The following is a 25281-nucleotide window of genomic DNA, read 5'->3' as shown; positions in this document are numbered from 1 at the left end:
GTTGGATGTCAAATACTGTTTAAAGTGGAGGCGTGGATACATTTTTGTATTCTTGCCTCTTTAACATCGCCATTGCCCAACAGATAGAGAAATAGCAACCAAAACTATCCTTCTGATTTGGTTCTAACCAAGAGCTTGGTGGTGATGTGACGGTGCTTGGATGAAAGACACCACATCAGCCATGTGTTAATAACAGCCAGGGAAAGAAATGACGTGTCCACAGACCTTCCCTAGAATCTAGGAAGTCTGATTTTAGGAAGTCTGATCTTATGATTAGGGATTCCAAAAGGGAAGATGGTTTATGGCAGGTGAGATTTGAAAAATGAAGCTTTGCATTTTTATCCATGAGTTAGATGACACTGGAGTAAGTGAGCTTATCAAATTTGTTGATGACAAGGCTGTGATGGGCAGCTCCTATAAAAGACAGAATAAATATTCAAAATGATCTCAACAGACTGGAATGCTGGGTTTAAACCAACAAGATGAAATTTAACAGGGGCAGATGGAAAGTCACATTTAGATTGCACAAATTAATTGCTCAAGTTCATGAGGGGGATGGGGGTGGGAGCAGACTTGATTTGGCTGCAGATCCTGAGGAAAAGATCTGAGGGGTTTAATTGTGCACAGGCTTTATAGGAACCGGCAGGGTGATGGGCTTGCTCAAAACAATACCATCTTCAATGGCACGAAGAGAAGTGCAGGGACCAGATTGGGTTCTCTCCGGTCATTATGTCTTCATCTCTGGACATGGATTTTAGAGGGGACCCAGACCAACTCCAGTGTGCTCTGTGGTAGGCAGCCAGCAACAGGAGGGGTTTGAGAAATGCAGCCACAGAAGGTCTGGTGAAGGGAACTCATCCACTTAAGAGAAGGGAGAAAGCCCTGGGGGTCATGGTGGCTGACTGCCGAAGAGGCAGGACTTCCTATAGTAGAGAACTCAGCTCATCCGCCTGGGAGAACCGGAAGACTCCAGAATGGAAAGTACAAGAAGATGGATTTTTTCAGAATGAGCATCTCCCCATCCAGATGGGCTGTGGTGAAGCAGCACCAGCTGTCAGTCTTGCTGCCCAGGATGCTGTTGGGGGACTCCTGTACTGGAGACAGATGATTGACCTGGCAGTGAACCTCTATCTCTCTGTGGCTCTGAGTCTGGAGGACACCTGCTCCCTTTCCTGATTGCTCCAGAGCAGTTGTTCTTAAAGTGACGTTCCTGACCAGCAGCATCAGCACCTCCTGGCACCTGTAGGAATGCAAGAGTTCTTGGGCTGAACCCCAGACCTACTGACTCAGTGATTCTCAGGCCGGTGCCCAGCAACCTGCCCTTGAACAAGTACCACAGGCCATTTTGATACTTGCTGAGGTTTGAGACACTACTCTAGACCACATAGGCTCTTCTTTCTGTTGCTGGGTGCTTGTGGCACTTCTACAACCCATAACACTTTACTGGGGAAGTAGTGTGGAAACTTGGGAGGAATGTGGGCTTCGGGATGAGACAGACTTGAGTTCAAACCCAGCCCAACTGGTTTTTGTTCGAGGGTTTTATATGAGTTCCTTTCCCTCTCTGAGCCTCCTTTTTGTACTGTAAAATGAGGGAGGACTAGTTTAAGGGAGGATTAAGTGAAGTAGTGTAACTCTTGTAGATAGATTATGCTCACTGTTAGTGTCACGTTGTCCTGGGAAGGGTCTTATTAGCATAGGAGTTGCTCAAAGGGAGGCCTGGGTGAAGCCTCCTTTGTATCCCCTCAGCCCCCACCAGCAGGGCACTCCCTCAGGGTAGGAGTTCGTTAACTCTGGGGCTGCCAGTTTCCTCCCTCCCTGGACAATGGAGAGCCAGGGCCATTTTCCTTCCCATCCCTATTCAGGACCCCATCCTTGTGAGCATGAACAGGTTCCTCCTTCCAGTGGCCTGGGTCTTGCCAACCCTGATCTTCTGAGGGGTGTGTGTCTAGCATGCAGTTTGACCCGCCCAAGCCATCGATGAGGGCCCGAACAGCCCTCAGTAGCCTCTAACTTTACATGAGTAAGGAGCCTGAGGTGCTGGTGTCAGCCAGGCTAGGGAATGTGAGTGGGTCCTTCTTGGAGCTGGAAGGTGCCAAGGTCACCTCTATAAGTCCCTCCTGAGCAGTCAGCGGGTAGAATCTTCAGTCCTTCTTACCCACAAGGTACCCATTCCATTTTTGGTCAACAACGTCTCATAGAAAGTTCTTACATTCCTGTGAAGTCTGTGTCTCTCCCTGTGGGCTCCGTCTCTTCCCATATGGCTGTTCTGGGTGAACACAGTCACTTCCATGCCACAGCTCTTCAAGCTTTGGAGACCAGTTGCCTTCCCCACTTCCATTAGTGCTCCTCTGACTTGTCTCTTCATCCCTGGGCACAGAACTCTGAACGTCCTCCCACTTGTCTTAAATTGCGGTCACCAGGACCAAGTCTGGTCTTCCAGGTGAGGCCCGGCCAGCACGCGCACATCACTGCAGGTGGCACAGCTTCTGTTCATGCGGGCCTCAGTTCTGCCCTGGCGATTCTTGGCAGCCGCGCGGCCCTGCTGACTTTTACTGAGCTTGCAGCCCACCATTCCCCTCAGGTCTCTTTATCGTAATCTGTAACTCCGCCCCATCTCCCAATTGTGTCTTTGTGCTGCACTAGTTTGCTAGGGCTGCCATAACAAAGTACCACAAACTGGGTTACTCCAACAACAGAAGTGTATTGTCTCATAGTCTTGGAGACAAGAAGCTCGAGACCAAGGCGTTGGCAGGGTTGGTTCCTTCTGAGGGCTATGAGGGAGAATGTTCCCGAGCTTCTGGTGGTTTCTTGACAGTCCTTGCTGTCCTTGATTTATAGAAGCACCCCCTAATCTTAGCCTTTATCATTGCATGCTGTTCTCCCTCTACACCTGTCTGCCTCCAAATTCCCCCTTTCGTAAGGACACCAGTCAAATTGGTTTAGGGGTCCACCCTACTCCAGTATGACCTCATCTTAACTAATTACATCAGCAACGACCCTATTTCCAAATAAGGTCATATTCTGAGGTCCTGGGGATTGAAACTTGAACGTGTGAGTTTTAGAGGGACACAGTTCAACCCATAACAGTGGTGTCGCCTTTTTGGTCTTAGGTTTGGGACTCTGTATTTCTCCTAATTCGTTTCATCTTGTCTAAGTTCGGTCCATCTCTCTAGCTGATTAAAATCTTTCAGATTCTGGGGGTGTCTGGCTGGCTCAGTTGGTGGAACACGCAACTCTTGATCTGAGGGTCATGAGTTTGAGCCCCACGTTGGGTGTAGAGATTGCTAAAAAATAAAATCTTAAAAAAATTTTCAGATTCTGTCTCTGACAGCCAATATACCTGCTAGTAGCTCCCACCTTCAGATGCTTCCCGTCTATTGACGCAAGGAACTGCTAGGATCTCGAATGCAGTGGGATAATTCAGAGCCCTGCATGCACCCGGATGCTTCTGTCCAAGGGGACTTGATCCATTGGCAAGAACCCATGGGCATGACGGTGCAGCCAGCTCCGTGTCCTACTAATATTCCCACCGTTTAGCTTCCTTTCTCTAGCTTATATGCAACCATTTCATGACGAGATTGTCAGATGGTTTCAAGATCAAGTCTCCCGGCAAACCCCATTTCCCTCCTCTACCAGCCTGGTGACCCTGTCAAAAGAGAAGATGAGCTTTGGCCAACAGGACTTTATTACTGAACACACACTGCCTGCCCATGATCTCAGCCGCCTTTCCCAAGGGCCCACCACCCCTCATTTATAGTCTTTGCAGGAATTTTTCTCAGGTAGCACATTGAGTTCCCTCTGTGTGGTTTGCAAAAACCACCCCAGACCCCTTTCTGGAAGTGAGGGCTGCGTAGCCTGCCCAAGGCCTCCCAGCGCCCCTCGTGCTTGCCAGGATCCTGGCAGGTTTCCTGCGACATCCCCACAGCCTCTTTCAGCCCCATCTGCGTGTACCCCGGCTGTGTGGCTGGGCCAAGTGGCTCCAATGCAGGTGGAGCACCTAAAGTTTTTACAGTCTGTGCCCCAGCCTCCAGCCCGGGCCTCCTGCACCCGGGGCTCCCCTCACTCTTTCCTTTCCGTGGAATCCCACGCCCTGATGGGGAAGACAGAAGCGAAGCTGGAGGAAGAGCTGAAGGCCCACCAGAGAAGTCCCCAGACCTGCGGACACCAGATTAGTTCCCTGCAGCCTCCTTTCCCCTTCCAGCTTTCTCTTTCCCCAATTCCTCTCCCATCCTGTAGTCTCTCCTTCTCTTTGACTCCTTGAGGGTAAGACATAAGTGAAGGTGAGACGGGTGCGTCAGGAGCTGGGCAAGCACCGGGCTGGACTGGGGCAGGGGAGAGCGGCCGGACGTGGAAGGCCTCAGACACTTTGCTGAGGAGTCTCATGTGGAAGGCAGGCGGGAGCCCCACAGTAGGGCTTGAATTCTGCCTCTACCATTTACTGGTAGAGTGACTTTGCGCAGATGATTTCTCCTCTCTGAGGCTCAGTTTCCTCATCTGTAAGGTGGCCATAATACCTGCTTCTGAGGGCGATTGTGGGGACCGAATTAAATGAGCTCCTTTTAGTAAAGCAGGATGTCTGGAAAAGTACCTGGGGACTAAGGGTACCAAGCATACCTGCCCTTCTGCAGAGTGGACTGGGGAGCTGGAGGTGGATGTGGGGGGGCAGAGGGAGGCCCGTGGGGAGGCTGGGGAAGAGGTGAGGCCACAGACTGGGTCCAGCATCGGGGTGAGGGCCTCGACTGCCATGAGGCCATGGGAATGGAGAAGAAGGAGTTAGTCTGAGAGAAAGGGGAAGGAAGAAGCCCTAGGATTCTGAGCAATTTGTGGAAGAGGATGTGGGTGTTAAGAGGATTTCTCAGAGATTACTGAGAGCTTAAGTTGTGCCAGGCCATTTAAAAAGCTATTTTCTGTATTTTAGCTCACAAAGGCCCTAAGAGTAGGTATGACTTTATTACCCCCATTTTACAGATGGGGGGACTAAGATATGGCGATATTGGATAACTATTAAGCCAATCCAGGCCTCCAGCCCAGAGGGACCTGCTACCTCCCAGCTCGCACTCTCCTCCATCCGACAGACATCCTTTTCCATTCCCCATCCCCCTTCATCCACCACATTGCCCCCATCCCTGGCTGGATCCTGTAGGATCCTCACTCCATCTCCTCTTCATGGTTGTGGGGTGGGACACAAGGCCCTGCCCTTCTCTAAGGACACTTCTCAGGGCACCTTCCGTGAAGCCCTAACTCACATCACTGTTAGTTCTCCCCATTCCCCCTGTCGATCTGTAGAAGGATAGATTTAAGTTGGACTACAGGGAGCACTTCCCAAGTATGAACTGCAAGAGAAATTAAAACAGCTAGTTGAAGGCAACTCTGGCATGACTTGGCTGGAGATCTTCAGGGCTGAGGTGGAGGGGTGGAAGAGGGAGAGGATGTGGAGAGCTGGTGTGCTCCTGCATCCTGGACCTCTGGGAGGATGGCTCTGGAAGCAGGAGGAGCAGCGGTGAGGTGTTCCTCTTGGCAAGATGGCTGCCACTCGTAATTAACCCATGGCTTTAATTACACTTCACAGCCTGGTCCTGCTGAGAGAGAGGATTGCTCTGAGATTGTCACACTGAGCTAAATGTCAGAAGCAGTTTCCACTTCAAACTCCTTTCCTGGAGAGGGCAGGGCCTGGGAGAATGGCTTTGCATGGGCCCGAGCCTGAGGGGATAGGAATGGGGGCATGCCTGTGACTGTCGCCTGCCCTGTCCTGCCCTGGTCACCTGTCTGGGGCAACCTCCCTGACTGTGACTTAGACTTCTGCTGGCAGTTTGGTTTGGTGCTGCGGCCTCATCCAGGGGCTCTGATAGCGGGAAACAGGGAGCCAGGCAGAAAGGAGCCCAAGGACGCACAGGTAGCCCTAGGGGTGGATGAATGCCTCCAGCCCCAGGGATTAACTGTGGTGGGATCTGCTTTGTATTCTCAAATAACAACCACTATGTGTGGGAACCTACCGTGGGCCAGTCTCAATTAAGTCTTCCTGGAGGGCTCTAATGGAGGGATTTAGTTCCTGGTTTACACAGGACAGAAAGACCTCAGGGAGGTAAAGAAACTTACCTAACATCCCACAACTCTATAGAAGTGAGGTGCAGGAAGGATTTGAACCCAGGCCCCAGTGAACCCAGAACAAGTGCTCTTTCTACCTAACCCAGTAGCTGGTCGCCTCTCTCCGTAGCAGGCTCCTGTAGGTCCTGGAGATCATTTCATAGACAGACCAGGGAAATGCACTTGGTGGTGGAGGGGAGATAGGAAACTAGGGGGTTCAGGCATTTGGGGTATGCAGTGTTCTCTGCTGCAATGTTGTGGGAAGCCTGGGGCTCTGGATTTCTCTGGGCCTTTCTGGGTCCTGAGGAGGTAATGGGGAAGCTTTATAGTAAGCCATCCTACTCTCCCATAGCACAGCCGTGGTCTCCCTCCCCTTGATACTCTCTCTTTCTCTCTCTCTCCCCCACCCCCAATCCCCAGCCCCATCCTGGTTCTCAGGCTGTCCCTCTCCTGTGACCTCCCTGGGGCAGCTACCTCGGTGCCCTCCTGAGCCCTCTAGTGACCACTCCCAGGCCTGCACCTCTGCCAAGAGCCAATGTCCTGGGCACTTTCTGAGCCTGCAGGGTAGAACCCTTGGCCCTGACTCACAGGCTGTGTATGTGTGCATATATTCGGGTAGGGTGCTCATTTCACAGAGGACTGAGGTAGAGTCTGCTGCCCTACGGAGGCCCCATCTCCCCTCCCAATCAGAATTCATATTCCTATTGTTCTTGGGCAAAGCTCCAGATTCCATCTGCTGTCATCCCAGATGTCCCACAGTGTCCTATGCTGGACCTGCACAACCCTGAGCTTGCTCATGTGTGACAAGGAAGGCTAGACCGGGGGGACGATGTCTTGGATGCTCAATCAATGTGCGTGACATTCTGCTCTCTAAATTACCAGGGGACTATCCTAAGAGTTGTTCCCTCATCTTATGAATGGGGAAACTGAGGCTCTGGTAGTTAAGTAACTGGTCCCAGGTCATACTGACTGATTCCCTCTGTTTCCTCGTAGCCCTGACAAAGGAGGGCTTGCAAGAGAAAGGGGCTCAGCAGCCCAGAGAGGGGCTTACTACCCACCCGCCTTTTCAGCATATTCACCAATGGCTTTTGGGCCTGCTCACTGGAGGCTAGGCTCCCAGGACAGAGCACCAAAGCTTTACACCCAGATATTCAACCCAAACCACACCCCATATTTGTCTTAGAGATTTGGGGTGGTGAGGCTGGAAGGGGGGTTTGGAGAGGCTCGCATCTCAGAAGCACTAGTAGAAATCAAACTCCACTCACCACAGGTCTCAGATGATCTTTCTGTGTTAAGAAGACCCATTTTGTGGGTCTGACACAAGCTGGCGCCCTTTATGAGGGTGTGAAGGTCAGTGGGAGGGAGGCTGGGCTTCAGACGCTGGGTGGTCTGTGTGCATGGCCCATCCATCGTTGCAGGCACTGAAGAAACTGATGCTTCTCCTGTTGAGTTTGCCCTGATGGTACTGTGCCAAAATTCTTCCTGGTTCTAAACTCAAAACCTTGTGCAGTGTTTACACTGTGGGTAAAAATGTTTGCAGGGAACCGGAGAACCGCAGGGTTTGGAAGGATCTGGGATAACATCTAGTGCAGGCAGCAAGAGCTGGGATGTGGAGGTTGTAGTGGGTCTGGAATTTCGGCCACGCCAGTCTGTGAACTTGGCTTCCCAGCCGAGCCAGTCCTCCTCATTGAGCGACAACGGACATCGATGAAAGATGGGCTCCTCTGGGTGTGGGGAGATCACAGTCGTTCTCAGGGTTTGTTTGTTGTTTTTTTTATTTTTTAAAGATTTTTTATTTATTTATTTGAGAGAGAGTGAGAGAGAGAGAGAGAGAGAGCACAAGCAGGGGGGAGGGGCAGAGAGAGAGAAGCAGGCTTCCCGCTGAGCAGGGAGCCCGACATGGGACTCGATCCCAGGACCCCAGGGTCATGACCTGAACCGAAGGCAGACGCTCAACCAACTGAGCCACCCCAGGCACCCCGTTCTCAGGGTTTTGAAGAGACAACCTTCTAGAGTTCTCATTATCTGGTGATGATATTTCCATTTCAAAGTGAGAGGTGGGAAACCAGGGATACCTGGCCTCGGTCGGGTGGGGAGGTTGAGATGTGAGGAAATGGCAGCATCTCTGTGTCAGGATTCCTGCAGCCTCACCACCCCACGTGTGAGCCCACATGCAGCAGAGAAGAGCCAGGGTGGGAAAGAGAAGGTGGAGGCTGGCAGGGGTGCCCAGGATCGAGCTGGGCGCCCTGGAGTTGCCTGCTTGGTCCTCTGGGCTGTGACAGCTCTCCCCGCAGCACAACACAGGGACCTTCTTTGGGTTCACAGACTTGAGCCCTTGACCTGCCCTATCAGCCTCTCCAGGTCCACCTTGGCAGAGCTGTCCAATAATGAGGCTTGTGGACTTGAGCAGCCATCACGCACCAGGACTGTGCTGGGTGCTGGCGAGACGGGGTGAATAAAGCACAGCTCTTGCCTTCCAGAGGGTAACAGTTCCGGGGGAGGCAGGAAGCCCGTTAGCCCCACTGCAGTCTGCGGAGTCGCTGGCCTTGCCTTCCCTGCCCGCAGGGCTACATGCCCAGGAACTGCCCGGGCCACTCACTGGCTCCGTAGAGTCTCAGGTAATTCACCTTCACCTGCTCTGGGCAAAATGATGTAGGAGGATATTGACAAAACCCATGATTTAATGGAGTGCTTCACTGTTGTCGAAGAGCATCCACATCCTTAGTTCCTTCTCCCAACAACCACAACTTCCCTTTACTGAACTCTATGCCAGACATTGTTCTAATTGCTTTGTACATTATCTCATTTAATTCTTATGCTGATAACAAACAATTCTGAGTTTGGTACTCTTACACTCATTTTAGAAATGAAGAGAGGCGCCTGGGGGGCACTGTCGGTTGAGCATCCCACTCTTGGTTTCGGCTCAGGTCCTGATCTCAGGGTTGTGGGATCGAGCCCCTCATCAGGCTCCACACTCAGTGCGGAGTCTGTTTGGGATTCTATCTCTCCCTGTGCCCCTCCTGCTCGTGCTTTCTCTCTTTCTCTCTAAAATAAATAAATAAATCTTGAAAAGAAAGGAAGGAAGGGAGAGAGGGAAGGAGGGAGGGAGGGAGGGAAGTAAAAGATTTTCCAGAAAGAATATGTCCCAATCACACATGTACTAAGAGGCAGTTTCAGATCCTTGTTTCCAATTCCAAACTCCGTGCTGTGTCCCATCACACCACATAGTATCTGCTCTCAGGGGACTCATGCCAGGCTCTGGTGAGCCCTGGTGTTCTGGACTTGCTGAGGGCTCCCTGCCGCACATCCAGCAGAGCTAGCCATCTTGGCTACTTGCTCCATTCCTTAAACCCTGCCTGCTCCTCTCTAGATCTGTTTAGAATTGGACTTGGAAGATGCCCACCCACAGTGCCCATAGTTATCCGCAGTGCCTCTCCCTTCCCTGGGCATCTAGGACACTCAGCAGGGGTGCTGTTCCTTTTCATTCCTCCAGCACACTGGAGTGCTTAAAAAAGGCAACAATAAAACTCAGACGGAGTTTCAGAAAGAGAGGGACAGGATGCTTCTGGATGTTTCAGAAAGAGAGGGACAGGATGCGTCTTTTCCACCTTTGAGTTCAAAGTTGTGGGGGGAAAGAGCCCAAACCATTCCTTTCTTGCTCTGGGTTGTCCTGGCACTGGCCAGGGTGGCCATTTGAGGAGGGGGGACTGTTACTGCCCACTTGCCATGCCATGCCATGCTCTGGTGGGGAAGGGCAAATCTGAGCTGGTAGCATTTCCCTGGGGCCCTGGCCCCTCATCCTTTGTCGTGTCCATTTTGAAAAGGGATGTATGCTTTAATAGTTCTCTTACCTGGCAGCACAGTGGAATCATCAGGGTGTTGGGGGCTGAGGGGTGGGGGTTGGTTTAAAACTAATGAAGCCCAGAACCCACCATCAAAGAGGGATTCCCTCGGCCCCGGCGGGGGAGGGGGGGCTGTGCATTGGTCTAATTTTCAGGGCTCCCCAAGTGAATCTCAGGGACAGTCAGGGAGAGAAACTCTGGGGCACCTCTTTCTGCCTTGCCCTCAGCCCTTGGTGCTGCCCCTACTGCCTGAGAACCTGTGATGGTCTCCCTGATGTGAGCTCCGTCTCCCAGGGCAGGGAGAGAGCCCCGTTTGTCTTCGTGTCCCTTTGTCCAGCCCAATGCCTGGCACCGAAGCCTCAATCAGTGTGTGTTGGGTTGTTAATGAAAGCTGAAGCAGAAAACATCATGGCCGCCCCCTCCCTTTCTCTTTCTTTCAAAGCATGGAATGGGGCATGTTCTCAAAAACAGGGTCCTTGATTTTATATTTCCAGTGTGGGGTGAGGAGTAGGGTCCTGAACCCCTGCAGGAGTTAAAGGTCACTGGTGAGTGTCTGTGGCTGGAAACAGAGCAGGGGACATGGGCAGGGTCCTTTACGGAGCAGCTATGAAACTGCATTCTCTCATATTTTATCTCTCTGTCTCTCATACATGGTTAGAATTGTGAATGGAGGTGGTAAATCTCTAAACACAGGGGTGGGGTTGGGCTGACGTACAAGGGCTGAGGGGACAAATTTTGTCTCTGGGTTTTTACCTGATGTATGCGTGGCTCCCTCCCTCATCCCACAGGGGAAGCTTGTTGAAACCTGCAAAGATAAGGAAGACCCTTCCCTCAATCCCCAGTCTCTCTCTTTACAGACACCCCACTGGGTGTTCTTCTCCTCAGTGAAGTGAGGAAATGGAAAAGAGAGTAGGAGTCTCAGCCTGCTCCCCACACTGAGAACCCCTCCCAGAGAGGAGAGAATGGAGTGTGGGTGTGTGGGTAGGAGTCTGGGTACAAACTCCCTTTCATCTCCAGCTGAAATGCTACGCCTTCATTTCCTGCCAGCCCTGCCACGGGCCCACGGGCTCACATCTTCTGCGGCCTCATTGAAGACTGGGTGGCATTGATGCAGCGGGCCACGCTCGGGAAGCTCAGGTTTCTCTGCCCCACAGCCTGAGCCACATCAAAGGCCCACCTGCAGTCCAGCAGGCAGCCCCCTCCCACAGCCCTAGGCAGCTGCAGGCCCACCCCCTCCAGCCAGAGGCCCCGCCTCCTGCCCCAGCCCCTGAACCCAGGGCCCAGGGGAGAGCCCTGTCCAACAAGTCCACATCCTACCCGCTACTCGGATGGCCATGCCTCTCTCCTCCCATCTCCAAACAGTTTGCCCCTTCTCCACAGACGTGCACGTGCCTTGGCTGCTTCCTGGATTGCCTCTGCTTTGTGTCTCATCTGTCAGGTTTTCAGATGTGTGGTCTCTGCCTGCAACCTCCGTCCCTCCCTTCCCCCGTTCCCACCTTAGCCTCTCACACTCCGGTAGCCACTGTCCCTTTCCCTGAGCGACTTTCTCGGAGGGCTTCCAGTGACTCAGCCCGGTGGCCATTTCTCAGCGCTCGGCCCCCTGGGATCCCCCACCTTGAACACTCTCCACAACCTCTTCTCAAAACCCCGTCCTGTGCACCCTGATGTTTATAGCAGCAATGTCCACAATAGCCAAACTATGGAAAGAGCCAAGGGGTCCATCGACAGATGAATGGATAAAGAAGATGTGGTATATATATACAATGGAATATTATGCAGCCATCAAAGGGAATGAACTCCTGCCATTTGCAATGATGTGGATGGAACTGGAGGGTATTATGCTGAGTGAAATAAGTCAATCAGAGAAAGACATGTATCATATGATCTCATTGATATGAGGAGTTCTTAATCTCAGGAAACAAACTGAGGGTTGCTGGAGTGGTGGGGGGTGGGAGGGATGGGGTGTCTGGGTGACAGACATTGGGGAGGGTATGTGCTATGGTGAGCGCTGTGAATTGTGTAAGACTGGTGAATCACAGACCTGTACCTCTGAAACAAATAATACATTGTATGTTAAAAATAAAAAAAAGAAGATAGTAGGAAGGGAGAAATGAAGGGGGGTAAATCGGTGGGGGAGACGAACCATAAGAGACTATGGACTCTGAGAAACAAACTGAGGGTTCTAGAGGGGAGGGGGTGGGGGGAGGGGTTGGCCTGGTGATGGGTATTAAGGAGGGCACGTACTGAACGGAGCACTGGGTGTTACACGCAAACAGTGAATCATGGATCACTACATCAAAAACTAATGATGTACTGTATGGTGACTAACATAACATAATAAAATTAAAAAAAAAAAAAAGTCCTTCCCGGGGCTTCTTTCTGGCCGGCCTGCACACCTTGTCCTCCTGCTCTGCTCCCCAACAGCTTGGGACCAGCCCACCTGATGCAAGTGGCCCCTTCTCCTGGGCCCTGAGTGGTGGGATGCCTCAAAGAATCTTTTCACAAATACCTGCTGTGCACCCCGCACCTGCACGTGGCCCTTCGGGTGCTTGCGAGTGGGAAGCACTGATGAGAAGCCCTGCCCCACGTAGTTTGTCTTCTAAGCAGGAGACACAGAGGAAAAACCACAGTGAATCACGTAGTGTGTGAGAAGATGGTAAACATGTGATAGGATGTGGCGTGAACAACAGTTTGAACGCAGTCTCAAATAGACCGATACATGCATCCCCATGTATCCCTTACTTCGCTCCAGCAGTTGACAATACTTTGTCCATCTTGTTTCATCTATTCCACCCCCCCCCCACCCCGCGCCAAACTTTTATTTATCCTGGCATATTTTAAAATAAATCCTGGGTTTCATGAAACCTTATCATGGAGACTTCAGTGTATATCTCAACTGGTTAAGATGTATTTACGTGGTACACAAACACGGTACCATTGTCACGCCCAACAAAATCAGCAGTGATTCTTCTGGAACTGTTTAACTCCGCCATGTCTGACAGTCTTGCCTTGCCAGGTGTTGGAAGCCCCTTGAAGACAAGGCAAAAGGCTCATTGCATGTCCTAGCAACCTCAGACTGTTGCCTAACAGGTCCACCCAGAGGTTATTTAATGCTCTAGGGGGAGGTACTTTTGCTTGACTTTCAATGTATTATTGATTGGGGGCCAGACTTTATGAAGTTAAATGTTAACATATAGGTTTTGATAAGATAACACAAATCTTTACCCAGCAGAGATGCAAATGATTTCTGTTCAGTGGAAGAGAGAACCCCAAAGTTACGGGTTTCTTTTTTTTGCCCTGTGGGTCATTAACCAGTTGTGTCTCGGCTTCACAAACTCATTTCTGTGTGCCTTCCCTGACTGATTGTACAAACCCCCGTTTTCAAATTCTCTTTGGAGCTAGCCTTACCATCCCTCATTAATGAGTTAAATTATAAATTACATTTATATGAGAGCATTTGGAAAACTATCCTTTGACAGCAGCTTATCCATTTTCTGCCTCTTTCCTTCGTTTAGTCTGCTGCTTGGCGTGGACTAGATGTGTTTGTGGAGCTGGATTTATACTTGACTCAGTCTCCTATTAAAAGGGAAGAATCGAGGTTTCAAGTTGAGAAGTGCTCAACAGATGTCAGGGAGCTGGGAGGTGAGGGTGGAGGTGGCTGGCGCGGGTCCTGTGCTCTACCTGTCCTGGAGAGAGAGAGGAGGGTCAGGTGCTGTGGATGTGCGGCTCTCCAGAGCGCCCTTGTCCGTCCTCTGCTCATGGGAGCAAGGCCCTGTCCAGCTCTAACACGGAGTGGGGAGGAAGGAAGGGGGCAAGAACAAGATGCATGTATGTGCATGCGTGTGTTTACATGTGGGTGTGGCAGGGATGTGCCCAAGACGGTGTGCTGGTTTGCCAGTTTGCCCCCACGCTCAGAGGGCGAGGGTCACGTTGTGGCAGTATTCTTCTGTGTCCCCAAATTACTACCTTCTGATTCCTCATGCTTTTCTGAGTTGGGAGGGCGTTCTCCTTTACAGCATATCCCACTTATGCTATTACGACTTAGGCCTGGGGATGCAAAGGAGGCAGGAATATTGACAATGAAGTAGAGATTGTAGTAGGAGGGATTGTATGTGGTGAAAAGCAGCTGCGCTTTTCATCTCCTAAGGGGTGGTGTTTCTTTTCGGAGAATGGGGGTGGTGGTGGTGGGGTAGGTGCGGGCAGCAGAGCTGATGGGGGTGGGGGGTAGGAATTGCCTGTGGGTTCCCAGGACTGGAGCTGCTCTGTGTGTAGAAATAATTCCTCCCTTTACTTAAGTTACCCAATTGTCATCCTGGCTCCCTCAGCCTCTGGAGTGCCTGTTCCTCCAGAAAACCAAAGCAACATGGAGTTAGGGGAAAGCTGTGCCTTCCAGGGCCCCACCCCAAGTTTCCAAGTCCCCCAGTTCCCAATCCCAGTGTTCCGTGTGGCACCAGCCAAGGCAAGCAAGCACCTTGGAAGGTTGGTAACAAAAAGGGGTTTTCCATTTAGCTTCAAGGTTGGATGTGTTCGCTATTTTATTTAAATTGGCATGGAAAAGCTTTAAAACATCTTTTTCTATTTCTATTTGGAGCTAGAGTAGCTTTTAAAAGCTACCTATTTAATCAGTGGTGGGGGAGCACCATTTGGGGGACATTGTTGGTCCTGGAGGCTGGAGGGTGATAGGAAAGAGGGCGCATTTCTTCTCTCCCCGACTTTCTTCATTTTCACTGTCCTGGCTTGGCAGGCACTCCCATCCTGCTTTATTGCCCTCTCCTCATTCAGTTCATGTACCACCCCCAGCCATTCCTCAGGAGACATTTGCCAACTCCAGACACTGGAGACACAAAGATGAATGAGACACTTTTCCCAGCTGGAGATGCTCTGAGCCCAGTGGACAGTGATCCTTCATGAGTGAACAGTGCTTTCTGGTTGACGGAGCACATTCACATTTGTTGTGGGTTTCAAGCCTCATGAGAATTGGGGAGATGAGCCAAGACAAGCATTATCCATCCCAGAAGAGGAAACTGAGGTTCAGAGAGGTTACAGGCCATCTCCAAGGTCACACACATGGTGCTAAGTGGGCCCGGAACTGGAAGAGCCTTCGGGTAATGGCCAACCCCATAATCTCTGGCTGCACAGAGGCTGGTAACTAAAGGTCACAGGAGTTGGAGAGGTGGGGGCAGAGTGTCAGAGAAGCTGAGGGCTGGCCTGCAGGACATGGTGACTTCTGTCTGCAGTCACTTCTGTCTGGCCTGGGACCCACCATGTCTCCCTGGCTGGAGAGTTTGAGGTCAGGACATCACGCTCTCCCTTTTCTGGAGAAAGGTAAAAAGTACATATCTCCCCTTCAGGCTAACCACCCTTTGGTCCCTGGAAGTCATGTTCTGGTGACCATGGAGTCCTGAGTCCCAGTTCTACCCCCACACTCAGCCAGTTGCAATGAGAGGGACCGGGCCTGGATATAACATGAATAAGGTCTTGAAGAGTGAGATAGGATGGAGGTGGGGGGGTGGTCAATTACAAAGGGAAGCTGTGAGTAGAAACTGGGGTGGTGCCATTTGTGGTGACAAAGAATGTCCTTCCTGGCTGGGGAGGGCAGGGGGCTGTCAAGCTGTGAGGGTGGGGCCTGGCGGGGAAGACTGTGGGCAGGAAGAGGTGGAGGAGGGGAGCAGCTGGGTCTAGGAGGTGGACTGGCTGTGATTCTTGAGCAAGAGACTTACCTGATGGTGGTGTGTGTCAGGTACTGTTGCGACATTCCTGTTGGGGGTGGGGCAGAGCGGTGCCTGTTCCCAGAGGGCTAAGTGTCCACAACCTCTGCTGTCTCTGACATTTCATGCTGGCCTTCCTGTTATAAGAACGTACAAAAGAGGCTAACTCGTAGAGTCCATGAGGCCTGGCTCTCTCATTCGTAGGGCTTTTCCCCTTTGCAGAACATTCTGGGTTCTCAGAGAGGTAGCATGAGGTTTCGTCTGGCTGGTCATCAGTTTTTTCTAGGGGAACTTTAAGGAAAGAAGGGTGTGGGCCACACCTGTGAGACTCTGATATGATAAATTTAGGTGGGGCTGGCAGTCTGACTATTTGTTCTAGAAGAGCAACACCATCATAAAAATACCTACTATTTGTTTGGCATTGGTAATCAGCTACCTCGTCAGGAGATGAGGGGCAATCAATTTCCATCAGCGCGAAGGAGTCTGGGAGGAGGCCAGCCGTGACATCTTGCTGCCTGCCGGGGATCCTCTTTACAGTCTGCACACTAAAGCCCAGCTCTCCAGGGAAGCTGGGCTGGGTCATTCCAAATTTCAAAGTTTTCTAACTCGTTTAAGATTTGTCCACTTAAGCAACAGCACTTAAAAAAATTGTCAGCCGCTGTGTTTGCGATTCTCTGTAAAATGTATTACATGCGCCCCTGCCTTTTTAAACAGTCACACAAGCATAAATGTAACCTTTTCTTGATGTCCCACGGGTATGTTAGGAACCTTAATTACTGTATGGGGCTGTAATTCAGTGGGGCTTGGGGGACTCTTGGCTTATACCAAATGGCCCCCTGAGGTTTTGCATTTTTGTGTCTGCTTTTTAGTTTTTCCAGCTATGCTTCTTGGTGACTGATGTCCCTTCTTGCTAGACACAATGTACCTGCCTAAAGCAAATGTCTCTTCACTTCCAATTTGCGTTTATGATATGGGTTTGGGAAATGGATAAACTAAAGTCCTTGTAACTGGGTAGGAAATCTCGTGGTTAACTTCCCGTTATTCATTCCACACCCTCTCCCCGAGTAGCAGCAATGACATTTGGGATTGACCTCAGCCTAAGGAGGTGGCCTGCTTGGTTTAAGGGGACACTCTTTTCCTTCATTAGTGGTTGGGTCATAAATGGACACATGACAGAATTTTGACTAATGGGATTTGAAGAGAGGTTCTCCGCTGATTTCTGAGAAAGTTCTTCCTCACTAGCAATAGAGGGCCACAGGAATTCATTCTCCAAGTAGATAGAAATGAAGAGACACACAGCCCTGATTGCTTTTGGCAGCCAAATTGTAACTTTCAGAACTTTCTTTGGGAAAAAAAAAACCTGCTGGGGATGGCAGAGTGGGATGTGGAATGACAGAGGTTGGCATAGTGGAGAAATTGGAAAGAACCGTGAGCTGGGTGGGTTTTTTTTGGAATGCCTACACCTCCTGTCATGTGAATTATTATATTTGCTTTGGTTTCAGCCCCTTCGAATTGAGTAGGGTTTTGAGTTACTTATAACGAAAAGCATACCGATGGATAAATATCAAACGTACGAAATAAAAGCGAGTGGGCTCTGGGTGGAGCCTGGAGATCTGCAGGACGCCCTCTCCTTCCTGTGGGCACTTATGTGAGCCTGTGGCTCTTTACCTAGCAAGTTTATTACGATGTTAAAGACATACCACAAACTCTTAACACTAGTAATTTTTTCGTAGTGCTTTCCAGCTTACAAAACACCACCTCAGCCTTATCTCAGGAAAAAGGTAGGGCCTGGATCATCCACCTTTTACAGATAAGAAAACCAAAGGTCAGTGGGTTTACATGAAGCTTAATTTTATAATTAGTTCTTAACAAATTTAATTTTGAAGTGGCATCCAAAGCACTTTCTCTGAGAACAAATAACCCTAGGCTTAAAAAGGAGCCTCTCTTACAAGACGTCTAAATGGGTGCTCCTCTGGTCGCTAAGAGACATAAATCACGTAATGATCAGCCACTGCAGGTCAGGTCTTCAGGATGGCACTGTCCCTACCTCCCACTGCCACCCGAAGAATTGCAATTTGCCATCAGCTTAAAGCTCTTCAAGATTCACAGCTTGAGCTTCTCACCTAGCTAATTGGTGCCTACTCTTCAAATTGGGTTGCTCTCCCCAGTGGAAGAAAAGCCGGAGTTTGCCTCCGTTTGCTCTCGGAAGTTTTGCAGCTAAAAATGCAATAGTGAAACTTGAGGGTTTCCTGCTCGGGACACGCGTCACGATGGTGGTCCACGCAGTGGCATTTGGGAGCTCTGAAGTGGGTCTGCTGCTGAGGGAATGCATTCCCCCGTGTATATCAAAGCTGTGAAGGGCTTCTTCCATACACAGTGCACAAGGTTCATTGAAGGGTTAAAAGTGATCTCTACCACATCCCTCCTTTGATGCCTGTCTGCCTGAACCCAGCCCAGAGCCCCCAGAATGATGCTCTCGTATGGCCTCTTCCCTTCTCCCTTCCCATCGCCCCATGGACCTAACCTGTTTTTGTTTTCCTGCACTTGAACTTCTGCCGGGGCCTCTCTGACGATGCTTGCCATGCTGGGTGCACAGCCTGTTCTGATTCCCATCCGTTTGGTTATGGCGAGCTGATCTCTGCTGCATTTCCAAACATCAATAGAAATTATTGTGTAGTACACTTATTTTGACATTATTTCAAAAATGACATTGTGTGTATGCCTTGTTTCCTGCAGGGCGAGGATTATGTTTTACATTGCTCTTGTATGATGCACAGCATCTAGCATTTACCTTATCCTATAGCATTTTAGAGTTTTCAAAGGAATGCGTTACCCAATAAATACCTGAGGAATGTCATCCCCTCTTAGTGTTCTACTTTATGGATTATCTCTGCTTCCTCCCTCTGCCTCTGAGTACCTTGCCTGGCCACTCACTGTGAGACTAAATTCGGGACTCGCGAAGCTTGCGCTTTTAAGGGGACGAGGGGGTGTGAACATAGTTTATAATGTCTGAGTGCATTCCTCAGGACATTACAAATACATTCTGGGTGTCTGGTCCCCAGGAGTCCTGAAGGGGAGAGCAGTGGGAAAAGCAGAGATGCACACCATGGGGTTAGTGTACTGAATACTAGGAGAGAAAGGTTTGAAGGTCCCCTGCTCTGCTCTGATGTCACATCTGATGATGAGGTGGAGGGGTTCCCTAACAACGGGGACACAGGGGACACAGGGCTATCCCAGCCCATTTGGGGCTGCTACAGCTCTTTGTGAATTTTCTGCTGCCACCAGCCATGCTTAAAAAAATGGCGGGGGTGGGGGGTGGCTGAGGGGGCTAGGGGGCCTTGGTGGCTCGGTCGGTTAAGTGTCCGACTCTTGATTTGTGGCTCAGGTCACGACCTCAGGGTCCTCAGATTGAGCCCTGCGTCAGACTCCACACTCAGCAGGGAGATCACGCCCCGCCCTATGTCAAGCCCCCAGTGGAGCCCCATGGGGCTCTGCACTTAGCGAGGAGTCTGCTGGAGTTCCTCTCCCTCTCCCTCTGCCCCTCCCCACCCCCTCCAATAAATAAATAAATCTTAAAAAAAAATGGTGGTGGGGGGATAGCTTCTTCTCTAAAGTCAGTGGCTTGGGTTCTCAGACTTGTTTCTCTTTTTCTCCATGATACTCCTCCTGCTACCCTGGCCTCTGTGGGAAAGGTCACCCTCTGAGATTCTGAGGGCTGTGGCCAATCTGGGCCACCGTGTGAAAGAATGAGATGCTGGGGTCCAGGGAAGACAACTGAGGGAATCCCACATTCAGACTCACCTGGGGTTTCCCTCTCAAGCCTCCGTGTCTGGCTTTATGGCTTCTTCTCCCTCTCTCCCTTTTCATGCAGCATCAGCCTTGCCTACCCCTCCTGCAGCAGCCCAGTACCCTGAGCACTGAGGGGGCTCTTGGAGACAAACTCCACCCTGCTCCTCCCAGGCACCCCTCCCAAGTTTCGGCCAGCTCCTTTGGCACTGCAGTCCCCCACAGAGGGAGCCAAGCCTCTGGGAGTCAGTGCATCTCCCCACGGCATCCTTCATTTCCCACTTCAGGTGGTGCTCCTGGGTTGGACCCACCCACCACACAGGTGTCTGGATGTGTGGGGCTGTTTTTGTCGTCAGGGCGACTTAGGAACTCTCTTGTCGTTTGGTGGCAGAAGCCAGGGATGCGAAGTCTCTGCAGGGCGCAGGGAAGGCATATCCCTCCCAACATGCTGTAGGCTCCTCCACTGAGAAACACTGTGCCTGCCAGGCTGAATGATGAGCTTCTGATCTTCAGCTGCACCAGCCGGTGCAGCGGAACCAGAGGTCTGAGTCCCTGCTCTGCCACTTCCTGGCCCCGTGGCTGGTTTTCTAGCCTGCTTCCTCATCAGAGTGTGCAGTAACAACCGTGCCCCCACTTCACAGGGTTTAAGTAGAATTCGATGTGTTAATACACATGGAGACTTAGGACAGCCCACGCATTATGAGTGTCAGAGAGGCCTTTGCTCTTCCTGCCTGGGCCTCCAGGACCACCCCTTGGCCTCAGATCGAACTGTGGTCCTGGCAGACACTTGCCTCATAAACAGCTGGGCCCCTGGCCACCAGGACTGAGAACCTTGGCTCCAGGTATGGGCGCTTGCCCAGGGTCCTGGACCTGAGCCACCCCAGGAACCTGCGCTTCCTTGACTCTGTTCCCTGTCCAGCTCCTCTCTCCTGCCCTCACTCCGTTGGACCATTCTGGAGGGCCGCTCCTCTGATCCTCTCATTAGAAGTCTCCTACTGTATTTCTCTTTTTCTGTCTCCATAGTTGTTGTATATATTTGTTACTGTTTCTTTTTTAGAACCTCTATTAGGCTGTGGTACTCAAAACGCATATTCTTGGGCCCCACTCCAGAGCTTCTGAGTCAGGATGTCCAGCTGGGGACCAAGACTCTGCATTTGACTTGCTGCTGGTGGCATCCACAGAGCCAGCCTCTAGCTCCGTAGGTCCAGTGTATGTGTCTGCTCTTGTCCGGGAAGGGGAGGACCACTGCTGCCCCCACTTCCAGGAAGCACGAGGCCCATTAGCATGTCACAGCTGATCACCACAGGGCTCAAGTACATATATCATCATCTAAAAATATCTACTTAAAATTCCACATTTGTATTCTCTTTCAGCTGGGGTCATACCTCAAGCTAGAATCGCTCCTTTGGGAAAAGGATCGATGAGAGAGGTGAAGGGTGGCATTGCTTTCCTTTAGAAAAGTGGTGTAGTGGGAAGGAGGGTCTTTGGGCTGGAACTCAATGGCTTGGGTTTCGAGCCCCGATTCTATCACTAGCCGGCTGTGTGACCTTGGTTGAGTCACTTAACCTCTCTGGGCCTCACCCTCTTCACTTCCAGCATAAGAGGGTTGAACAGGTTGGACTTGCCAAAGTTATCTTCCAACTCTAAAAGTTTGTAAGTTTACAAGTCTATTTAAATGTGCTGACAGCTTTAGAATGGCTAATTAATGAGTTTTTAGTGGGAACGCAATTAGGTGATAATGAAGGCCTCAGAAGTAAATCTCTCTCACTTCTTGTAATGAGTTGAGTAGATGAGACTTGGATTGTGTTTTCACCTAATGGAGCCCTTGGGAAGAGGGAGCCTAGAGCCACCCGGCTTCTACCTGGGGGTTCGGGGAGGCCAGGAGTCAGGAACAAAGCCACACATAGAGGAAGCTAGGTGGCACTGTCCTAAAACAAAATGAGTCACCCCTCAGGGTAGGCTTGGAGCCATGTGAATAGAGCAGAATATTGGCAGCTCTGTAGATCTGGGGAATTGTACTTCTGCCTTACATCCATTTCCAGAACACGTTCACCTGCATCGTCTTGTTTAATCCTCCTACACCTGGTGAAATAGATAAGCTTGGAACTTTTATCTCCCCCATTTAACAGATGAGAAAGGGAGGCTCAGAGGAGTGACTCACTCAAGGTAAGGTTAAGTTGCTAATAAGTGATAATCAGGATTCAGCTCAAGCCTCTTGATTTCCAAAGTCCATGTCCCTTCTACCTTACCAGGCTAGCTCGTCCTGCCTGGCAGACCACCTCTACTGGCCTCCCTATGGAGGGTACTCTGAGGGTCTACAAGTCACCCAGGATACAGAGGGCATCCAGTCTGCGATCAGAGGGCTCCTGGGGGGGCTCCATGGTTCTTGACAGACCGTGGCCTTGTGGCCGAGAGCTGGGCTCAGCCACGCCTGCCACTGAGCCCAGCATGGCAGTCCCCAGCATGGCAGTGCTCAGACAGTGTTTGCTGACCCCCTGAGCTTGCATTTAAGGGAGGAATGCCCTAAAGCGTGGGTGTAGGGACGAGAAAGCGTGATCCACAGAGGTGGGGAGGATCTCTGTCCCAGGGAGACAAACAATAAGGAGACCCACCAAACAATAAGAAACCCCTCTATGTGGTGTGAGGAGGGCAGGGTCTCTTGGCCTGGGAGTGGAGGCCAAGTCGCCTGCTGATGACTTTGACTGCAGAGACAGAAGACCTTGACCTTTCCCTTCTGAGTGAAACAGGGTGCAAGCATTATGCAGAGATGCAGTCTTTGCCGCAGAGGGAGGGAGGAAGGGAACATGCCAGCAAGCATTTATCTGCGTCCTGCCCTAGAAATGCTTCAAGTAATAAAATCAGGATGACTTAAGAAATCCATCACCCCTCTGGGCCTCCCACAGGCACCCACGTTCCCTGGTGGAGATAGGGAAGCAGTCTGGGGACCCAGGCAGGTAACGTGGCCTCAGTCTCCTCATCTGTAAACCAGGGGATGGGGGGAGATGGTCCTGAGGTCCCCACCTGCTCTGAGCTCAGGTGGTCTAGAGGAGGTCTTTGGGAGGGGGACAGAAGGATTGAGAAGAGATACCGGAAAGAAAGGGGAGAAGGGAGGAGGATAGAGATAGAGGTGAGGAGAAGAAAGCCGTGATAAAGTGAGAAACACACAGAGCTCAGAGGTTTAGTCTCTGCCCTGCCCCTGGTGAGTCAGAGCCTCTGAGCCGTGCCTTCCACGCCGGAAACATGGCACTGGGGATCTGAGGGTGAAACAAGCAGGGCACAAACCATAAAGTACACACACATTAACATGCTGAATTCGCAACCAAAAGCACAGAGGAGAGAGGCAGGGAAGGCTGGGGGCAGGGAGCCAGGGGAGATCCTTTTATGAACTTTTTTTTTCCTGGGGACGTGGATAGAGGAGAGGGGTGGGGAGCGAGAGAGAAATAACCAAAGATGGACCAAGGAAGACATAAACCCTTCCCTTGGTGAGGCCGTCTTTTTCCCTCTGGGAGACAGAGAATGTGGGCGGCTGCCAGTCGTGGGCTGTATCTGCATCTCCCGCTGAGGAGCCTTTGCCTGGGTGAGAACAGCCCCTGCGGGGCTCGGGGAAGGGAGATGGCAGACTCGGGCTTCGAGGTGTCGTGGAACTCCCCGATTTCTGTCAGACTTGAAACTCTTCACCAAGGAGGCTGGTGTGAGGGGGGCGAGGTAAAAGCCTGAGGCAGTGATTTGAGAGGCAAAAAGATAAAACTCTGGATGAAGGAACTCTGGGAAGCCAAGCCACGACAGGACCTTCAGTCCATGTGGCCCAGCTCCACCCACGGTCCCTCCTGCTGCTGCTTGTGTCTGGATCTCCATCTTGGCATGAGGCGAGGCCAAGACGCGGGGGGGGTGGGGTGGGCAGCACAGGGCCGGGGTCAGGGCAGCCAGCTCCCCTGGCAGGCTAGATTTATGATTTGGCTGAGTTGGGGAGAGCGGGAGCCCGCAGCAGTCCAGGGTATGAAAAGCGGCCCAGTGTTTCCTGGAGGAGCCACAGTGCCAAAGGCAGGGGCATCCATCTGGCCTCTCTGTGTAGTACATTTGTCACCCTGGAGCCTGGAACCGGCTGGCCCCCCCTCTGCCATCTGTAGTCACAGCTCCCACCTTCAGCAGCCTCTCCCGCGGGGCCTACCCCAGCAGGTGCTCCTAAGGGGGTAGCCTGCTCCCTTTCTTGGGACCCTCTCACGCTGGGCCCTCGAGCTGGTGCCCATCCTAGCTGGTAGCTACTTAACTTCCCCTGCGAATAAAAAGCCTTGGTGTCAGAGAGGTGAAAGGACTGCAGAGACAGCTAGTACTGTAGTTTCGTGCTGTGTTCTGGGAGCCCTGGGGTTTCTCCGAGCTACCCTGAGAGTTGCTGAGAGAGGCGGAGCATCCAGGGCCCAGCCCCCTGCCCACCGGTGTAACTCTGCATCTATCTGATTTAGATAAAGATGTTCTAGGTAAGTTTTCATTTGAAGAATGGGTTCTGCTGCTGAAAACAAAGTTTGAAGGCCACAGATCCGGTCTCATTTCAAAGAGGAAGATACAGAGGGCCAGAGAAGGCCAGTAGCCTGGCCAGTTGCTGGCAGAATGGGGACTGGAGCCCAAACTCCTTGGTTCCCCCACTGCTCCATGATACCGGGCTGCCTCTTTTGAGGTGTTGGCCTGAGCATTCATGGCCTAGAAGTGCTCTCCTTTCCCCCTCCCTGTCCAACAGGGTCAGGCCTACCTCTTGAGCTGGGGTGCCATGCTGTCTTAGCTTTTCCTCTACCAGCAGGGTCTTCAGGATGTAAATCATGTATAGCCTAGGCAAGCCCATGTCAGGTGTGAAGTAAGACCTCCATGGCCAACCCCTGATTATAGCCTCCTCAGCAGTGGAGCTGTCTCCAGGCCCAGATCCTTTGGTGGTGGCCCCCCATATCATCCCTGTGGGCATTGGTGATTATTGAGGGTTTTCTGGGAGAATCTGGTAAAGTTGGCTCTCTTCTATTAGGCTTCAGTTTGTCAATTTTGGCTTCTTCTTCTTTTTAAAGATTTATTTATTTAAGTCATCTCTACACCCAACGTGTGGCTCAAACTCACAACACTAAGATCAAGAGTCCCATGCTCTAACTGAGCCAGCCAAGCACCCCTGTCCATTTTGGCTTCTGATTACAGGTGCTGATCCAGCCACTCTATGCCTCAGTCTCTGGATTCTTTTCCAGAAAACCCCAGACTAACATTCATTCTGGGCAGGCAGCTCTCTCCACCACCACCACCACCACCGACTGTGCCATTTCTCTCCTGTGATTCCTATGGGTCCTGTTCTCTAGCATGGTTGCTCCGTTTTCTGTTCTGCCTCCTCTGCTGGGCTCACTTTTTCAACACTCCGCCCTTGAGCCTCTCCTCTCCAGACCCACACTCTGGCTCTGCGCCTTCTACACGCCTCTCTTGGTGTCTTAGAGCCCAGCCCTTCTCCCATCAGCCCACCTGGAGACCCTCCCACTGTCGGAGGCACCACAACCCTCTCAGGATTCCACGGATGAAGACAACCAGGGGCCAGGCATTCCCGAGGGCCTGATACGGGCCAGGCATGGGGGAAGCACCTTAGATATATTATCTCATTGACTCCTCACAACAGTTCCATAAAGTAGATTTTAACATTCCCAGTTTTCATGCAGGGACACCGAAGGTCAGAGATTTGGCAGTTTGCTCAAGATCCCACAATTAATAAGTTTTAAAGTCCTAGTTGTGCCTAACTCCTGAGCCTAAGCAGTTACCCACAAGACCAAGCTGCCTAGGTGGTCAGCTTGCACGGTCAAGCTCATGACCTTTAGGTCTGGGGTAGCATACTGGTGGTCTTTCTC

At 51.3% G+C, this 25281-nt stretch overlaps 1 protein-coding gene across 2 annotated transcripts in view; it reads left to right on the top strand.

The window, feature by feature from the left end:
* SEMA5B (semaphorin 5B) overlaps positions 1-25281 on the top strand; it is a 117804-nt gene that overhangs the window by 9174 nt on the left and 83349 nt on the right. The gene's annotated exons all lie outside the window — the stretch shown is intronic.

Source organism: Phoca vitulina, unplaced genomic scaffold, assembly GCF_004348235.1.
Source record: "Phoca vitulina isolate PV1807 unplaced genomic scaffold, GSC_HSeal_1.0 scaffold8, whole genome shotgun sequence".
NCBI lineage: Eukaryota > Metazoa > Chordata > Mammalia > Carnivora > Phocidae > Phoca > Phoca vitulina.
Note: the sequence above shows the minus strand (reverse complement) of the source record. Positions and strands in the feature narration are given on the sequence as shown.